Source organism: Anas platyrhynchos, chromosome 12, assembly GCF_047663525.1.
Source record: "Anas platyrhynchos isolate ZD024472 breed Pekin duck chromosome 12, IASCAAS_PekinDuck_T2T, whole genome shotgun sequence".
Taxonomy (NCBI): Eukaryota; Metazoa; Chordata; class Aves; order Anseriformes; family Anatidae; genus Anas; species Anas platyrhynchos.
The window spans coordinates 7156822-7177299 of record NC_092598.1 but is presented as its reverse complement, the minus strand read 5'-3'; the positions used below and the strand labels follow the sequence as shown (position 1 = coordinate 7177299).

Genomic DNA, 20478 nt, shown 5'->3' with positions numbered 1-20478 from the left:
ACACTGAGCACAGGTATGAGGATGATGGAGGTCACTGACCCATCTATTTAAATAAAAAAAGGACTGTCCAGAACAGCTCTACAAAAGCTCCTTCCTACAAGTTTCTGTTCCAAATCTTTGCTTTTGCTATTAACATATGAATTTAGGCTCTTGTCGTTAGATACCATGGTGCAATAAGCTGGAGTTGAACAAATACATGGGGAATCATTAGTCTGAACAGTAATGTGACCTCTACACAAGATTTAGACCTCAATCCTTTATAAGATTATGCATGTGCTTAAATCTGTCTACTTGTAAAATGCTATTACAATTAATCACTGGGGGCAAGTTGGTTGAGGGAATCAGTGAAAGAACATTTACTCCATGTCTTATAATTAGTTGAATCTGTTTCTTATTAATCAAACTCCACTTGGTACGTTACTACTAGTTAAGCTTATATTAAAAACTGGCTGCCCATTTTCCTTCACAATTCACATTTCACTTTCACAAGAAAAAAATTTCTCAGTCAACTTCGTCCCTCCAAGGTAAAGTTATAATCAAAATGCACAGGAAAAAAAAAAAAAAAAAAAAACAAGGAATTGAAAATCAGTTGTTGTACTTAAAGGCCTTAGGGACAGATTCAAAGAAAGATGTAAACTCATAAAATGGGACTCAAGCACCTAAATTCCCCATGAGTCCAGAATTATGATCTTGAGAGCTCGCTCAACTGATCCTAAGGAAGGCTGAGCTCCAAAATGCACACTTCTTCATGTTAAACTTAAGTCCTTAACTTGGCCAAGTTTGGACATAGCAGAATAAAACATTTACCTCAAAACCACATCTGAATACAACTTGGAAACAGAAAGACTATGAAACCCTGATTAATGGATATTCTTGTAGGGAACATTATATTATGCTGTCTACTCAAACCTGCAAATGGCCACCTCTGAGGAGACAGGCCTACTGAGGATATATTTTTCTACATTCCTTATCAAAATTAAGTAATTCTGCCAAGAATAACTTTATGTTGAAAAAGAAAGGAAGACCCTAGCTCTAGGGCCTCAGAATATACTCCTTAGGGAAAAAACAAACAAACAAACAAAGAAACAAAAAACTCTGGCTACTCATTTACGCACGACAGCTGCTAGATTAATCACAGAAACTCCACACAGGTGTGATTCCTCAACCCCTCTACTCACCTCCCTCCCTGCTGTATTTGTGCTTTCTGATGCTGTTAAGGGGTCACCTTCCTGTCCTGTGGCACAGTTTTGATAAGTGTAATACTACCCTACAGATCATACTGCTTCTGAGGGACTGCCACTGGGTGCTACCTCAGCCTGCAGCCTCTCCCACACAACACAGTTGCCGCCATTTTGTGAGAAAAATGAGGAACGTTCCTTTGAGGAAAGGCCTCACTCCAGGAGAATTTCTGGTTTTCTTTCTAAAGAAAGCCTGACAGAGATGCTTAGAAAGGTGAGGTTTTTGACTGTGGTACTTGGCTGAATTGTTTAAATGTGTTGTCCGTTAACTGTCTAGATCCTTTATTCCTGTAGTTTGCTGAGGAGGGCACACATGGTAGGAAGATAGGAAGGCTCCAGTTCAGGCCTGTTGTGAAATGGCAGCTGGGGGGGGTGCTGGCTTTTGGCAGGCAGGCAGCAAGCGGCGTACCTGGAGCTGTTGTTGGCAGCAGTGAGCAGCCCCAATGGTAAATTTCAGAGGGAAGGAAAGAGACAAGGAAGGCAAGCAGGAGGGCTACATGTCCAGGTGCCCTATGGGTACTGGCTGCCCCATCCTGGATGCTATTCCAAAGCACCATCTCAAACAGATCACTGTATGAGCGCACAGGTAAGGGTTTATTTTTTGAGCTCTCTGCTTAACGGCTCAACCAGTAGCTTTGGCTTTTCATTTTTGTTTGTTTGTTTCCAGCTTTACTTATATGATTCTAACAAGACTTGACTGTAGAGAGATAAAGTCAGATATATAGGCCTTTCAGGAAAGGTGCATCTTGGGAAGACTCAAGTTCCCACTTCCTGCTTTGATTAGCACAAAGCAGCACCACTACTCATCATAACCGCAATTTTTTATAAAATGACAAATTGCCAGACTCTATGCCAAGTAGAGACAACAGACATAAATGCTGCCTCATGTAAGTTTCTCAATTCAACTCTCAGGGCAGAGAGCTTAACGTTTAATGGATCTAGGCCTAATAAACAGCCTACTGAAGGTGGTCTTTATGTACAAGCGTGGAGAAGTGTGATTGCCATCTTTGACAGCTTAAGAACAGTTGAGATAAAATCACTGAGTAGTGAAATAGCAGGAACCACCAGGTTCTATCTGGTTACTTATCCTTCTCTCTGCTTAAGAATCTGGATGTAATATGTGAGGAGAGGGTGCTGAACTGCTTGAAAGGTTAGAGTGTGATTAATGGAATGATGTGTGGCTACCATGCGGTAATCCCCCTACACTCTATCCAATTCAATTTGGCCTATATCGTGTCATAGAAAAGATTTAAATAGCCTTTCAAAGCCAGAAGAATAACATTATCACAATCCTCTATGTCTTATTAATGTGATTCTCTCACAAGTAGATTTAGTATGGAGAAATAGTTTCAATAACAAATAGAAATCAGTTAAAATAAAAAAATCCTCCTCATCCTCCAATTCAGTACTCAGTTGGAGAATTACTTACTTGTGAGTTAAACTATTGTTTCAGGCAGAAATTTCCAGTAGGGGAAATTGAAATCTTGGAACTACATGTATGTGAATGTAAAATGCAAGGTATTAACAGTTGTTTTCCTTACTAAATTCCAAACTTGCAGGGGAAATGGCAAAGAGAATTCTACACTTATAATATAGTCAAAAACCTATACTAATTAGTATTTTTAGAATAAGTTGGTCATGCAAAAAGGGATTGGAAAAGCTTAAAGAGGAGCAAGTTAATGTTTCCAAGTGACAAAAGTATATTTATTTATTTATTTAAGCCAGAATCTGTTTTTCTTCTGACCTTGTTTTGTGCATGAACTGTTTTAATTAGAATGCCAGCAGCGGATAGAGCCTTGTGTATATATTTTCAATAAAAGAACAAGAGTATTTTGGGGCACTGAATAATCATATTTTACATTAGAATTAATTTACTTGAAGAAGCATCCTGTCCATCTAAGGCCATGAATATCAGACTTACATAGTAGTGCTATACTTTGATTTATCTTTGTTTCTGGAATCATTCACAAAAGTTTTCAAGGACTTACCTTGAAGTAAGCCAAGAACACAGTACTTAAGGTGCATGATGCTTCTCTTAGGAGATGGTGAATATTGGCAAATTCAATGCAAAAAGAGTCATATATTCTAGCAATATGTACGGAAGGAACAGAAGGCTAAGTAGAAAGAGACTTAAAAAAAAAAAAAAAGTCCTCCTAGTCTTAGGTTTTCATTCCTTTGTGGTTTTTTTTTGTTTGTTTGTTTGTTTGTTTTTTTGTTTTGTTTTGTTTTGTTTTTGGTTTGTTTTTGTTTAAAAAACCCCAGTGAAGTTGAGATGCTTTCTTTGAGTTGAGCTTACAGAGGTGGTTAAATGCTGTTTGTTTGTTTGTTTTTGTTTAATCCAGATTTCAGATCTGATGAATTTCTTTATTAGCAACAAACCTAATTGCTGCTGTACATTAATCTGGCACATCTTTCCTTCTACTGCAAAATGTCAATTTCCCAGTCCCTCTAAAGTCCAATCATCCTTGTTTCTTTTTCTTTTTTTCTTTCCTCTTTATTCAATCACCTTTCTATTCATGGCCAATAGAGAATGTTGGAAAAACTTTCTGGTGTTCAGCTGTGTGGTTAATGAGCCTTCATGAGATGTGGAGCTCTGTCATCTTAGTGTTTGATCCCTTCAGTCAATTGTACTTCACCACTTTGTACTCTCTATGTGTTCTTTACATTGATACTTCTTTTAAAGCTTAATCTTTGGCATTTAAAATGCTCTTAAACGATAGTAAATCCAGATGTCATTGCTGAAAACCCTCACCCTCACCTCTGTCATTCTGTTTTGCAAGAGTTGGACCTGACAGTGGCAAATGGCACACGATGTATTCTAAGAAACACTGAACAAATCTATTTCCTTTAGATGTTTAAAAAATGTAAATCTATTTGTTTTCATGGGATTGTTGGTGTAAGCATTCTAGAGAGTGTTCCAGTAAATATACCAGTGTCTTTTAAATAGCTGTAGTATTACTTTTCCTATGAAGCTAGATGTAGAGATTTTCAGAATCGTTTCATTTTGTATATCTGCAAGTTTTTAATTGTTTTGCCAAAATGCAAGTGTGCATTATGTATTTGCATTACCTATCCACATGGGTCAGTTCTCTACCTGGATTTGTTAGTGGTCTTATAAATACAATGTACATATACATATAAGGTTAAATATCAGAGCCAAACCACGGAATGGTGAATTTCTGCATGTGAGTCACAACTCTGAGTTAGAGAACTGGTATGTACTTGCCCAATTTCTGTGAGCACTGTTTGTGTATAATGAGGATTGAATTTACAAGCAATATTCTCTCCTTTTTCCTTTTCTGCAAGAGAAGCAGTTAGAAACAAAGAGAAGAAAAGGTACTTGAGAAACGATATGGGGAAACAGGAAACTAGATGGTATTTTTGAGATCACACAGCCTTGCTGTTGAACATGTGCCTCAGAAGCATCACGAGATAAAGAGATGTATACCCACTAGAAGGACAAGTTTTCCTAAATATTTATGAGCCAGAATCAGTAATCTAATCTGTGGGTATGAAATACAAGGAAGGGTGATAGGCCTTTGTCTGAAGTGTTCTGCACTCTGATCAGTGAGTCTTTACCTCAGTGCTGCTGAATTTAATATATTTTAATTATTACCACTGGTAAGGAAACTGTAAGCACTTCTCTGCAGAGAGGACAGCATGAGCTGACATGTACTCCTGCTCTTGCAAAACAAGTTTACCCGAACTACTCAGAATATGATGTTATGACTATAGCAAAGCTTTTGTTAAAGCAGGAAGAAAATGCATGTCCCCGTGATTGAAAGGTGAAGACATACAGTCAGTGCTGAAATCCTTGTACAGGTTCTGTGCATTTTTAAGTGTTAAGCTTCTACAGGAAGTAGGCCTCACTGTCACGAGCAGTTAGCAAGCCAGCATCTGTTTTACCAGTGCTTCTGTGCTGAAGTAGCGAGGATTTATATAAATCTAATTGGTACATATCATGCTTCTCTTAGTAAGTTTCTTGATATTTGTACAATGCCTCTAAGGTTATGTTCATGGCACCTATAGATTCCTGATCTTTATTGTGAACCATTGGCATAAATATCATGGAACATTGTTCTGTGGAATCTGCTTGTGAAAATCACTACATTAGAATTTTCTGTTCTGAAAAAGAACATAGTTTCCAGTATTTACCAAATGAAACAATGCAATGTTGCACTGAACAAAATGTTAAATTTTATTATGATGAAAATATTAAAACTTTAATGCTTTTAATTGTAAAAATAAAAATCAGGTGTAGTAAATATCATTATTAGTAATCAAAAAAAAAAAAAGAAAAAACATTAAAATTAGCTAACATATCTGGGAAAAGAACACTTAAAGAACAAGTTAACTGGACTACAATAACTTGATTTTTTTTTTTTTTTTTTCAAGGGCAGTTTCTGAATCAACCTTCTAAAGGACATCTGGTTACATGCAACTCAGTGATTTTTTTTTTTTTTTTTTTTTTTTTTAGCCATGCGAATGGAAAGCAAATACTTTACAGAGGTTCTGTTGTGCTATGTTTTTTTCTTTGGTTTGTTGGAGTCTGGAGTTAGATAAAGTTATTTTCTTACAAGCAGGTATAGGAGAAACCCCACGTGATAAAATAATGTGTGCTTAACAGTACATCTGCTTTTCATCATTTAGACATCTAAATTACTGAACAATAATTTCCAATTCCATTTAAAAATAATTGATTTGATTTAGGAACGTATAGAATTATATCTTTACAATACAACAGTTGGGATTAATTCTGTATGAATATTGCAAAGAAGTCAATGATGGTGAATTGGCTTTATTGTTTGCATTTTGACATAAAGTTTTATAAACTGACTGATATTATCCTGCAGATGGTAACTAATGGAGGGAGTAAAAATATTTGTGCAATAAACAGATGGTGAAAAATAATTTGCATTGGAGTATACCTCCCTTGACATGTTAAGTTGTTGTCACATGATTAGAAGTGATCAATTGCATGGTTTGGCAAGGTATTGCTTAATAGCTGAGCCATAGTTGACCATGTGTGCAGTCTTAACCCAGCCCCAGCATCAGAACTAACATACAGAGTTTTAAATCGTAACTGTTGGTTTATACTATATGACTACAACCTCATTTGCAGCCCTCATATTTCCTGGTTACAGAGAGTTCCCTTTCTTGGCTGTGTAGCTGAGATGCTTTTCTTTCCTCAAGTTCTCTCCCGGAATCACTACCCCGCAGCAGTTCTGGGAAGTGGTTGCAGTGTTAAATGAAAGCTCAGTTTCAGAAGTGTATCTATCAAAACCAATGAAATGTGAATATGAAGAACAGTAACCAAGTTAACTGGGTAGTGAGCCATTATCTACACTCTTAAATGTCCTGTAGTCAATAGATCATTCTTTGCTATGTTTAAGCATGTTGGGAAAGCAGTATAAGAACTTGATTTGCACAAGACATGCAGCATTGTTTTTTGGGGGTCTTGTTTAAGTGTCAGAAGTTGGTTAAATAATGCAAGGCATCACAAACAGTGTTTCAACAAAAATCTATGCAAAGCAATTCATTTTAATATGAGCATAAGAATGTTAAATCCTTACATACTTTTCACTAAGCCCTACTACCACCAGCGGCAGGTGGAATCAAGTGGTGCCAGGAGCTTCTGGAATTTTCCTGAGAAATGGGAGGGGTGCCTTAGTTCAGCTCCATGCTCCAAACTGTCTGTTTTTTTTTTTGTTTTTTTTTCTTCTTCCTGACCCCTCTCTAGACTTAATACCTGCTCAATAAGGTATTTTATGAAAGTATTTATTTGGTGTTATAGAGGTTAGTTGAAAAAATATTACAGAGGTATTGGCCCTAAAAGTCAATTGGTGTTTAAAAACTGCAAAAGCCATTAGCCCATCTTTTTGGCAGTCTTTATAAAGAAAAAACAAGTTAATAGTCATTCATTTCCATAGGATAACAAAAAAAAAAATTGTTTTTGATATAATTCATACATATTTTTTTATTTTAAATAGGTGACTGAATTGTATCACATCTAGTATTTTTCATTATGTTTCAATGCTTGTAACTTGCTCATTGGGTATAAACTAACTGAACTTTACATAAAAACTATCAGCATAGTAGTAAGGGTTTATTTTATTCCTTCTAGATATCATTTAATGAGCTTTGCTAGATACAATTTTCTGATTAAAATAAAGCTGATTAAAAAGTAAATTAAAAGTAAACTCTCAATGATTGTTTTGTACTGTAATGTTTTTAATCACAGAAGTCCTATCAGTTGGATACATGTTTGCATTACACTATCATACCTGCCATGATGCTCATGAATTTCTGGTTGCATGCCCCACTGAGGACCTCAGTTGGTCTGTAGAACTGCTGAAGTTGGATTATGATAATGAAAATTGCATATGAACATTATAACAAACAGTCTGATTCAAATTACACCTCTTAGTTTTTGTTCTGGGAAATCACTGTTCTTAATCAGCAGGGTTCCAGGTTCTCTACATTGTTTTTTGGTTTCAGAGAATGATATCAAAACTGTTTAAGATTTTTGTAAAACCCGAGGTTTGAGGAAGGTGAATTACCTTTAATCTCCATAGATTGTCAGTTAAGGCATGTAACTGTTTCTTTTTTTCCATTAAAAAAAAAAAAAAGGCACCTGAAGCAGCTGTACTTGTATGGCTCTGTATTCTTGATATCACTATCAATAATTTAAAAGAGCCAACATACTGTGAGAGAACCTTGCATGTCAGAATTAATTGTTCCTTTGTCAGTTACTGTGTGTTAGAGAGCTGCTTGTTATACAGCAGGACACATTTCTCTATAACATACAGCTGTGTGCACTGAAATTAAGTGAAGCATTGTTCTGACCAAGCTAAGCTTGTGTCAGAAAGCGTGCAAATGTACGCATGCAGTTATGTGGAGTCAGTGGGAATCCATACGCTTTAAACAGGTAGTCATTGTTTGTCTTCCTATAATGTAATGATAGCTCCATGTGTGCAGTCAGCTCCTCAGCTGGTGTCTTAAATCATTTTAGTTCACTTAACTTTCCTGAAGAGATGCATTTACACCAGCTATGTACCTGGTTTTACTTGTTAGAATAAGAAAACAGAGCTGAACTAAGCTATGTGTATTTATTTATTTATTTATTTTTAAAGGAATATTTCTTTTATTAAGCAGTTGAATTTCCCTCAGGAAATAGCAAACAAACAAAAAATGCCACACAGTCTAGCATGACAATAAAAATCAAACTTGTTTTAGGTCTACCAGCCAGCAGGTCAGCGTAACATGACAGCACCTGATGCAGTTACCCTGTGCTCCTCATCTGTATCTTTCTCTCTTTGACTACTCTAGCATATCAGTTTCTTCCAGGTCTGTTCCCATGTAAAATGGTGTTATTGCAATGTCTCTGTCTGTGTTGGGATGAACACTGAGGCCACACGGATCTTGAAGCAACATTGAGGAAATATGGAGGTTCTTCTGAAAAACTGCTTTTGAATTCTTGTTTTACAATTACCAGAAGGCTGGTCTTTCATTCTCCCTTCTAGCAGAAGCTAAGTCTGGATGGAAAATATCCTCTTATATTCTTGCTGTCCCTGCCAGGCTATGGTAGGACTGCAGGGAAAGCTCTCTTCACCAAACTGCTGAAGTTGATACTGCTGAAGTTGATAGAAGAAAAAATCTTCTTTTTCGGAGTTGTTAGAATCTTGCTTTATCATCAAAGCAAATATTAGGGTAGGTATCACCTTTGATATTCACATGTATGTCATTAACATGACAAGTATGAAGACCCTGACCCTCTTCTTCAGTGGTTTATATTCAGTGTAATCCTTAAATTAAAATGAGAAAGTATTCTCTCATCAGCCCTCTAGATGTTTTAACATACTAAGTTCTTTAAAAACAATAGTTTTGTGTTTTGTTTTTTTGTTTGTTTGTTTGTTTTTTAACTAAAAGTCCTTAGCAAGTGTTTTGTGGTGCAGGTTAAGAAAAACAGGCATTGTTCAAAATTGAACTGATATATATTGATAGCCAGCTCCTATGCTAAGTTCTTGTGAAGAAGCAGAAGGAAGAGAGGGGAAGGGGAAGAATTTGATGGATGTTTTTTTTCCCCCTGTGGTAACATAGCACAGAGCATCAGCACTGGTGTGGGTGGTAGCAGTAAGCATGCATATTCAGCTCAGGCAGTGACCCAGGAGCCAGCGATTGAGGCTCAGAGGAGCTCTGAGACCAGCTGAATCTGTGGTGATTTCCATTTTTCATTGTGTTTGGCATTTTTGAGGCTGAGGTTTGTTACAGTCTAGAAGTTTATAGCACAGGGCTGGAGAGATTAAATCTTACAGCAATATTGAAAAGACATTCTGAAGGAAATGAGTGAGAAATTGAACCAGCCAGATTTGGGAGCTTTTTGTTAGGTAGTTGCAATAAATTATTCTTCTGTGATACAGTCAAATGACATACGTACACAGAATTCTTAGAACTTCCAAATATAAACAAATAATTATACTTTCTGTTAACTTAGTATGAAAAAACTGTCAGGATAGCTTTTGATGAGTACAGTTGCACAATGCAACTACTAGACATTACTGAAGCTTCACATACATTTTTTCCTTATTTTACTCATTCCAAGTTTTGATTCATCTGTCACTTCATGACAAATGGAAGTATTAAAAATAGGCTGTGGTTTTCTTGTAGCTTTTCATTTTATTTTTTGTAAGGGAGCTGTTCTATCTTTCTGAATAACGTTCATAGTATAGGAAATACTCTCAATGTTCAGAGGTAGCAAAAAGTGTCATTTTGGTAATTATGTACTGTTTGATACAATTACAGCCCTCAACCTGTAATTCAATCTGTGTGGGCAGACCATACGTCCATGTGAAACTCCATTGACTTAATGGGTTTTACATTGGTATAAAGACCAATTTGCATGTCTTAGATTATAAAGCCAGGCTAATGTGCATATCCCATAAGCATTTAAGGACACATTCCTAAACTGTGACAAGCATAGAAATTACACTACAATGAGTAATAAGTCCATGTTTATCAGCTGTGCGTTTGCTCAGCAATACTGCAATTGTGGAACTCATTGCCACAGGTTGTTGTGGAGGCAGAGTAGAAACAAGGTCTAAAAAGGATTAGAGAAATTTATAGAAGAAAAATTAATCAGGGCTATAGTGATCAGGTTTTATAGGGAGCTAATTAACTACTGATAATTGGAGACTTGGAGGATATATCTAGATGTGATTAGTTTGTATTTGCCATCTTAGTGAAATCTACAGTGGGCTTTCCTCGATACCACCAAGCTTCAGCTGTTCTGAAAGGAAAAGTATCAACTTCCGTGGAAGATGATGGGGATATAGAAACTGAAAACAACTGAAGTAGGAAAGGGAACAAGACCTGAAAAAAGGAAGATGGATGAAGGTCAAAGGATCTACAATTCTAAATGGATAACAGAAAGGGAGTGTACTAGAAAAACAATATTGGAATTGATGGGTGGTGATTTTTTTTCTTTAATTGAAAGAATGCCAAACCAAGATACGTGGAAGAAGCTTACGTTGTTAATTGTATACTTAATTTTGGGAGAAAGAGAATATATTTCAAAATCACTTATTTTTATTTTTTTCAGAGGCCTTACAAGCCAAATATATATATATATTATTTTTTTTTTTTTTTTAAATACTGCTGGAAACATATGAACTGAAAAGAAAATAAGAGCCTATAACTTTGTAAGCAACTAAGTTGTCTGTTTTGGCAACTATTTGTAATCAAAAGACATCCTATGTATTATTTCTGGTAGTATTTGTACTTTACCATCTGCTTGGATGCTTTAATCACAAATACATGGTGGATAACAGAATTTTTGTACCTGCATTGTATATCCCACAAAGCCAAGGTACGTCTGCAGTAATGGAATAAATGTTTAAAGTGGAAAGGAGAAGTTACTACCTTTTATTTGTACTTGTATAATAACGTGCTCTAGAGTACAATCTGGATACCATCAGACAAAACAGTTATTACACAGCATACAGGCACAGTTACATATAGTTGGGGAATTGTATATACCCATCAATAGCTTACTGGAGGCTCACTGCAGAGTCTATAATTATCTGAAGCTGAAATTCTACATCTATCATTCTTTGTTGTTAATCATTTGTTATCGCACAAAATGGGTGTCTTCTACATTGCTTGTTTAAACAATGGAATTACTGTAGTAATGCACTGGTTATGTATATCTAGGCTAGCCCAACAAATTAAAAACTGCAATGTATAAATACATCTCAATACCATAAGTACTGTAAGTTACTGGTCATATTTTTATGTTCTAAGATGTTTTGTGAGCTGGCAGAGCTTTATTAGTAAAAACAGGAAGGGAAATTAAGGGAAATGCATATTTCCATTGAAATGGAAGTATTGTGTTTAGAACTGCAGAGCTAAGTAGTAACAGGGCTAAAAATAGAATCTCAGAAGATCCTGTAAGGAATTGAACATACTTTCATCCAAACCCTAAGACGAAGTTGGAATTGGAAAGAATTGCAATTTATTTCAATAAATTAGGGCTTAAATATCTGTTAAATTCCTTTTTAACCAATTGTTCCTTTTTTCCCCTCTATTTGGACATTCTCAAAATGTAATATTTTTTTTCAGAGAAATCTACAAGCTTTCATAATCATGTTCTGTTTTTAACAAAAGTAAAGAATGGCCCAATTATCTGCTTTTTCAAGATTAATAACTACTTTTGATTATATTTAAAGAATTATCTCTGAAACTTAATGGAAATGCTAGAGGCGAACAAAAAGATGAGTATAGAATGGCTTAGGTGAGAGTCTTCCACTTTCCATCACATACTGTTGATGCTGATAGTAATGTTTTTGGAAACACTGGAAGAGGAAATACTTATGGTAGCATGAAAAAAAAAAAAATAAAAAAAGTTCTTAAGCAGTAGATTTTTGCTAGTCTTACTATAATTAGTTTTGTTAAATGTACCAGAAATGTTTGTTCCTTTGCCTGGTATCATGAAACTGTTTGATTTCCCTCTACTAATTTTCTACCTCACTTCAGGAAAATAGGTTAGCTGTCAGAGGCTTATATTGAAGTTCATTAGTGACATTTTTCAGTCATGGAATCTTAATTTTTGTCTTAAAATCAGTAGCTAGTATCCTAGACTAGACAATGAAGAAAATATATATATTTTTTTTTGTTAATTTAAACTTTATTTTTCTTAACATAGTCTACTTTTCAGAATCTTATTTTATGATGCCAAGAGTCCTATTATGTGCAGGTTGTTAAAACCTTTACACCTTACCTAAACCTTCTCATATTGAAGTCATCATTTTGTTAGAATATAAGCACTTTCCATTGCAATAGTTTGGCAAGAACTGTGCTCACTTACCTTAATTTTATATGGTATATAAACCCCTTTGGAATGAAATCAATCTCAGTTATTGGACAAGTCAAAAAAATTTGTTCAATTAATACTTGAAAGTAACATTCAGATTGCAGTCATAATTCTTCACTTTCAGTCACTGTAAAGAGATAATGTCCTAAAACAGGACCAGGGACAAGAGCACAGAGTGGAGTAATTTTCTATAGTTGCTCAGCAGAGAGAAGCACAGGTACAACCCAGGCTCAGAGGCTCTCACATGGGTAAGCAATCTTACAGACATTCCTTCTGTAGCAAGCCCTTGCAAGACTGATGAAACAGTATGCTAATGAAAAAGGCTATTTCATTGTAGTTTATTTAAAAAATAAAATATAAAAAACAGGATTGTACAGTTGTATCTATCAGCAGCTGATTTTGAGCTCCACTGGGGCTAAAGAAGGAACAAAGCTGTTTCCAACAGCTGCTTTTCAAACAACTAAATTCATTTCCTGATCAGGGCTGAATTTTAAAGCTCTTAAAACATCAACTTCCATCTGAAAATGAGGGTAGGAACAGCCAAGAAATTAAATGATTTACTATCAGCCCATTTTTATTAGCAGTATGCCTCCCCGCTGGCAATGCAACTTATGAGCCTGGAGCTACTCACTTTTATTCTGTAATGGGTTCCTTCCATGGCCTTCACTTAGAACAGCCAAGAGCAACAGAAGGAGCTTGTGCCTGACCTTTACTCCTAATAGGAAAGAGATAAAGCTATAGCAGTGGTATCTTGAAGCAGTTTTACAACATACTACAACAGCTCATTACATATGGCAGGCTGACCTATATATCGAATAGGTCAGCATTTCAGGCTACCTGTCTTCAGCCTTCCAGAATGTCCCCCCTCCTTGTCATCTCTTGTTCTGCTTTGTTTCTCATGTTGTTGCTGTGTGTTTTGCTGCAGACATACTGTGGCATTCTCTTGTGAACAGCTGTGTCTTTTATATCTCCTGTGCAGTCTTGTCACTGTCAAATTCTCCACATGCTGTAGTTTCACTTTCAGCACCGATTAGGTAACATATTCTTCTCCATTCTCAAAGATGCAGGACCACTTCCATGGAATATTTACAGATAAGGTAATGGCTGCCAGTCCATCCTAGAGAGAAGTGACAGGATTTACAGAGGAGACAAAGGTCATACATTCATTTGTCTGGTTGGTTTATGGGTAGTATACAGGGGGGACAAGAAACAAAAGAGGAGAGAGGATGTGGTTTTTTAAGTATCAGATTGAAACAATTTTTTTCTCAAAATTATCATATGAATTGGTGGTACTCTTATTTCACTAAGCAGAGATGTGGTAAAATTGTTATGCTTATTTTCCACCGAAGTACAAAGTCTGCTAGTTAAGCATGGTGAAACCCAGGTAGAGCCAGCAAATTAACAAGGTCAGTTCTAGATCTCTCTGCCTATAGATTGAATAAGGAAGCTACTGTGCTTTCTCAGCTATGTTGCTCAGGTCTCAGGCCTACATAATAATGCAGAAACTTTCAGAATGTTTTGGTGAAATATTTGGTATTTCTTCATAAAGGCAAAGGACAAGAATTATGGAGAAAATAAGTCATCAATTCATATAGCTGGAGCATGTATGTGGGAGTGAAGCAGGGAAGAGAAGAAAGTCTGTTTAGTTTCACGGGAAACTTTTCTCTCCTCCAGGACACCTCAGAGCTACATTCCTTGGAATGCTTTGAATTTATTTAGTAAATAATTGCAATGGAACTTGAGTATCCCAGCTTTCATCACCAAGGCCTTCCTACTTGTCTGGGGGGGGGAGCGGGAGTGGATTACAGTATAGGTTATATTATATTGGTGTGACTGAAATTATTTTTTGATATATAGTAGTTACTGAACTTACATTTAGACACATGCTAGCAGAGAGTAATCATGCTACACTACTCTCCTAAACAGGTCTAGTAGAAAATTGTCTCTAGCCAGCAAATACAAGTTCAGCACAGATGGGAACTTGGCCTGCAGCCATTTTATTGACCTGAAAGGAAGGAGCTTTTCAAAGTTAAACTGAAACTGTTTAAACAGTAACACTGTTCACAGAAAGCAACCTCCCTCCATCCCTCTACTCCACTTAAGAATCAAGGCGTTGGATATCCAAATGTATTAATGATAAGGTAACGGGCAAAATACAAAAGTCTAGAGCCTTAAGAATATGGATGTTAACAAAAGTTTGAACATACAGCATTTCCCATCACCATTTTTCTGATCAAATACATAAACAAAAAAAAAAAAAAAAAAAAAACCAAAGCTGCTGAAAATCAGACCTTTAGCAAGTCTGTCATATAAGCATTTCAATCACTCCATCAAAGCTATAAGTAGATAGGCATCTCTTTTCTGTGCTTCTCCATGTTAGAGACGTTGTGTTAGAGATGTTTTATGTTCTTTTTAGGCTACCAAAGTTAAAGACAGGTCCCCAGGTATGCATACTGTTTCCCCACTAGTGGGAATACCAATGTATCCTCCCAGGAATTTTCTAAGATACCTTGAATTCTTCTTACTGAACTCCTGTGGGCTGTGGGAACCTATGCAGCTTTATACCCATTCCTGGATGCACTGCACTGGATGTAGCAAATACAGGGTATGTGGTCATTGGCAAAGCCTTAGCGCTGCCTAAGCAATTATATTTCTATAGATATAGAAAATGTATTTTATCCATCCACAGAAGTTTTATATATAAAACATAAAAACATAAAACATATATAAATAATACAGAAAGACTAAAATACAAAATGTTAGGAAGACTAGAAATACAGTGACTTGCTTTACTCTGAAAAAGAAGTTTCTTAACTGGACCTGCAGTAAGATAATGCACAACAAATACAATGACAGTATTTCCGCTTAGTTATGTCCCTAAATATAGCATATAAGAAGCACAAGATGATTTAACACTTTTATTTCTTATCTGGTCCCTGGTAACCCAGTTAAGAGCACTATTCATGAGCTATGCAGATTTAGGAAAAGAGTCTGAAGCACCATAAGCTGTATATACTCAGACTACAAGGCACTTTCTCTTGGAAAAACCATTCAATTGGAAGTACTAACATTGTCTGGCTTTTATTTTTATATTTTCATTCATGTATTTGATATTTATTTCTAATAATTTTAAAGGGAAGGATGATCAACAAAGCAGATGATCCATATAAATAAGAGAAGGTATTTTGGCTCAGTAATTCCTTGCTAGAGCTGGTACATGAAAGCAAACAGCTCTCTGGCTTCATACAATCATAAGACTATGGCCTACCGAGCTATTTCTTGAAAGTGCAAAAAAGCAGCAAATCCCACAACTATGGAAGTTGGAAAGAAGCAGGACTTTTGCTAGAGTACAAAAAGGCAATTTTGACTATACAAGCAGACTTTGGGGGTTGATATACTGAATATAGATTTGGTAGTCTCCATTTTGTCAGCCCTGTGAATTATAAATTCTGTCCAACATCTGAGAAAACTTGTAATTATTTGAAGTGCATCCATTTTTCACTGCCATTGCAGGACACCTTCAAGAAATAAGAACTCTGTGAAGGCAAGTACTGTCAAAGAGATCTCAGTTTAGATATCTGGAAGACTTATCACTCTTTAAAAGTCTTCAGGATTCCTTTTAATTGTGCAAGACCACTTTTTGTGAGCATGGCATAATGTAATCTGTGTAATCCTATAGTTTTTACGTCATTCATCTTTAAATAATGGCAAAAATAATGTTACAGTGTAACTAAGCACTACAGTCTGGAAATAAGCCCTCATTTTAAATGCATTATTACTGGAAAGCTATTTACACAACAGATGTTGTGAAGATATCCGCTGCTTTTCTGTTTTGTTGGCTAAGCCTACTCTGATAGTACTTCTGGTTTGCAGACATACAGATGTAAATTCTCCCTAAGCGATTCCTAATGCTAACAGTGAAACTATAAATTGCAGCTAATGCAAGGAGATCTATCTGAAATATTGAAACACCTTCTGGTAATGTTGCCTTTTTCTTTGCATTTAAATAGATCTTTACTGATGTCACTGCCTCCAATCCCTAGCCAAAGATATTTGTTGTGCTTGACTCTATTGGTTTATTCAGCTCAGGAGTAGTAATCAAGTGTTTCAGTTATACTTACTGAATAGAGTAAATAGTCCCCGTAGTTGTTCATTAAAACCTCCATGATGTATGCATCAATTACCAAACAGCTTGAACAAAACAGAGGTAAATTAACTTTCTGAAACACATTGTCATAGCCAAAAGGAGTGTAAAGCATTAAAAGTGATTTCATGGCGTAAAGTTCATCCAAAGTACTATTAGCTTTAAGTCCAATTTTCAACTGTCAAGGGGAATATTTACAATCGTAATTTCAGATCATTATCTTAGCATTTCAATGCAAATAGCCACAATTTAATTCATTATTACTCACATTACATCTTTATTTTGCCACCAACTGGTGGCTGACATTTCCCAAGCTACTAGTAAGAAATGCTAATTAGACTGGTATGCACTCTTACCCTTTCTTAATTTCATCATGTTTGTTCTTCTTCAGTGACATGAACCATTTCCCTCCTTCTGGTCAACCATTGCCTTTTATCCTCTGCAGCTCCTTAGTGGACCAGTTGGCAAAATGAAATAGTGATAGGGCAAGTAAAATAATTGCTTGTTTTCTGCCTTTCTGGTAAAGTATCTGAGAGTATCTGTGGCAGTATGATAAAAATGACCCCTTTCCTTCAGCCCACCCACCCAACTTAATTTAGAAAATCTGAAGTGATCTCTGGAGGGGAATGCTATATGCATTAATATGCAAATGAACTGCCAAGAAAGTTCAGATTTGCATTTAGACTGGACAAAAGGGAAGGAAATGGCTTTCTCATGCTGCTCCCTTGCATCACCACAATTTCACAAATTACTAATCCCAGAAATGATGCCAGAAGGGACTTTCTCACTACATTTCATTCATGCTTGGATGAGTTTGATTCATCTCAATATGCCTGGCATTCTACAGTAAACCTGTGAATTTAAAGTGCAAACAGAACCTCAGCAGCTTTGCTAAGAATTAGATGTATTTGAAATAAACACAATTAGTAAACATCAAAAAAAAAAAAAAATCCCTTCCTGCTAGGGGCTAGAATAGTAATAGGTGGGGGGTGAGGTAATCTTATGAAAGTTTCCCTAAAAGTTAACGATTCTAGCAGTGAAAACATCTTAAGTCCACTAGGAATGATATTATTCCAGCCTGCATATATGCCGCAGATAAAAGATTTAGTCAGTGAGTGCCAAAATTATTGAGGAGGAAGAAAAAAGGAACCTTTAAGGCAGCATAATAATCTAGTTTGTAGATGGATAGAATTTAAGCCTCCTCCTGATTTTCAATCTGCAGTTTAGAGAGCTTATAAAATGAGGAATCATTCCTGGGGTTAAAATTCAGGTCCTTTTTAAATACATTGTTTCCCTCCATCTTGTATAAAGTCCCTCAAAATTAAATAGTCTTCAGGAAAACATTTATTGAAAAAAATACTTTCTGTATGTCTAATCCATGCATTAATCATGGGAGTGTTGGTTAATTTCACTTTTTGCGAAGTGAGTCAGTGTTTCTGTGTCTTAAAACAGACCAGGTTTCAGTAGTATAGGTGCCCCAATGGGCAGGTACTTCTCAAAAATAGGTGTAATGTTGAAAAAGTACCTGCCCTGGGGCATCAACAAATAGGAATTTCAAGATCAGTTTTATGTTTGCTTCTTAATCTTTCCAGGGGATTTTTTTCTCCTCCCAGCTACTGTGGCAAAGCAAATACCGTAAGTCATCACATTCCTGTTTGCCAACGTTTGTTTGCCCTTTGGTTTAAATGTGTACAGTGCAAGGGTAATAGGGCAATGTCTTTACTGCTGGGGATACATTTGGCTGTCTGCTTTTTGAATGGCTAGAAATGAAGTATTAATATTTGTTCATTGGAGAAATGAAACAAAGTTTTTCCCTGTCAAAAAGATTTTCCCCTTCTCTCATCCTGCCATCCAACTCTGAACTTTCCCCTGTGGTGGTTGCCTTTTGATTGAATAAAGGGATGTTTATTAGGAGAATAATCCATCTATTCTAAAACCTTTCCTGTTTATACTTGAGAAGGCAGACCATTGCTGCCTGTTCTTTTAAAATCATACTGCATTTGCAGCACAGCTGTTGAAATGTTGCAGCACTGCTTTTCCTGCTATGCCTTCTGAAGTCTGTGTGCAAAAGTCCCCATTTCAACCTCCTGCCTAGAAGCAGCACAAGTTGAAATACAGACTTGCTTTTAGGACTCTGATTAAGTCCCATGGTTGTCTGATGTTTAAATTTTCATGTTTTCTGAAATGCAAATAGACAAAGGAAATACCCTTAAATACTTTGTTGAAATGAGGACATAACTTCACCTCTGGCTGCTTCTATTGGGACCCTGATCATCTGAGTCAGGCTATCAGTACTTCCCCAAACTGGCAATATTAGATTGGTGTTGCAGGTTTAACTTAACAAATGTCCAGAGGTAGCAAACAAAGGAGCACCATGATCCTGATTTTTCCATTTGTTTGCGCCTTCAGTTGTTATATTAAAGCCATACCCACATGGTGCCCAGAAAAACAGCAGTATTCACTTCTGTAACTTTTTACTTCCATTTTCCATAGGTATAAAGTGCAGGGGAGGGTAAGGAATTCATCTGCCCTATCTGCTTAAGGGATTTTTACAGTTTACAATGTCATATATTTTTTCCCATGCTATTATTTCATTTCTTGATATTCCTCTGATTTCCATCCTGTGTATCTGGTTTTTGGTCCTCTGCAGATTGCACACTAAGATTCCCTGTCATTGTGTGCTGTTCTTAATGTTATAAATGTTTTTCCATGTCTTTGGATTGAGTGGTATTTTTATTCAGAGGACTATTTTTGTTAGTTTTCTTTAGTCTTCTGCTGAAGAACAGAGTTCTTGTGTTTTCAGTGCTAATTCTGGAAGGCAGCTGAACCACAAGACAGCCAATAACTGGTTGTAAGTGTTTATTTAGTTTAAAAACTACTCAGGGTCACTGAGATGATGAAAAAGAAGCTATTAAAGGTACACAATGCTTTCAGCAGTTTGAATAAGGGCAGAAGAAATAAAAAAATAAATAAATAAAAACTTCTCCTGAGCTCTTTCATGCATCTATCTTGTTAGCATTCCATGAGTACTAGCTTGTTTAATGAACCCAATTGATGAACCTTTTCTGTCTTTATTTGGAGTGGAGCTTTGGCAGTTTCTGGGTTACAAGCTTATTCACACTGTTAAGGTGAATTAAGTAAAATACAAATGTTAGGCTTGTTAATCAGAGTATGTTTGGAAAGAAAAAAAAGTGCTCTTGATTTCTTTATTTACATCAGAAGTTTGTGGATTTGAGTAAGAGATCTAGAAATCTTAAAATCTCAACAGCCTGGTACAGATTTATGGCTTGTGAAGCAATCCACAGGATGCTGTATGTATGTGTGACTTCCTTTCTCCAGTTCACGCAGGCATTTAATGCATCTTGACATTTGTCAGTAACTTAACTTGAACAACTATTCAGACAGCAATGTCATGGTGATTATTAATGATATTCTTTGTGGAGACCACAGAAACAAAACCATTTGTCAGCACCTGCCTTTTTTCAAATTGTTTTGTTTTTAAATAAATGGCAAAGTCTCAAGGGAAGTTTTAGGCACATGTTCAAAGACTAGTATCATCCTTAACTAGTTCTATTGACTAGTCCCCTCATGTATTATGTCACAGAGGACAAAGACTTCGCTTCAGTGTTCTGATTGCCTTTCTGATCGTTTTACCAAGATTTTTAAGTTTCAGGAACCAACAAGAAAAAAACACCTGAGTCATGGCCTGGAATCTTCCATTAAATCTC

The 20478-nt window shown here is 36.1% G+C and overlaps 1 long non-coding RNA gene across 3 annotated transcripts in view; it reads left to right on the top strand.

Moving 5' to 3' along the window:
* The first annotated feature begins 1194 nt into the window (after positions 1-1194).
* The window catches only part of LOC110352469 (uncharacterized), a 69344-nt gene continuing 50060 nt past the window's right edge, over positions 1195-20478 (top strand). For 2 of the 3 annotated variants that reach the window (XR_002401495.4, XR_005268955.2), the window contains exon 1: positions 1195-1452. This is a non-coding gene — a long non-coding RNA (uncharacterized lncRNA). The remainder of the gene's footprint in view (positions 1453-20478) is intronic. The other variant, XR_002401494.4, reaches the window with a different exon arrangement.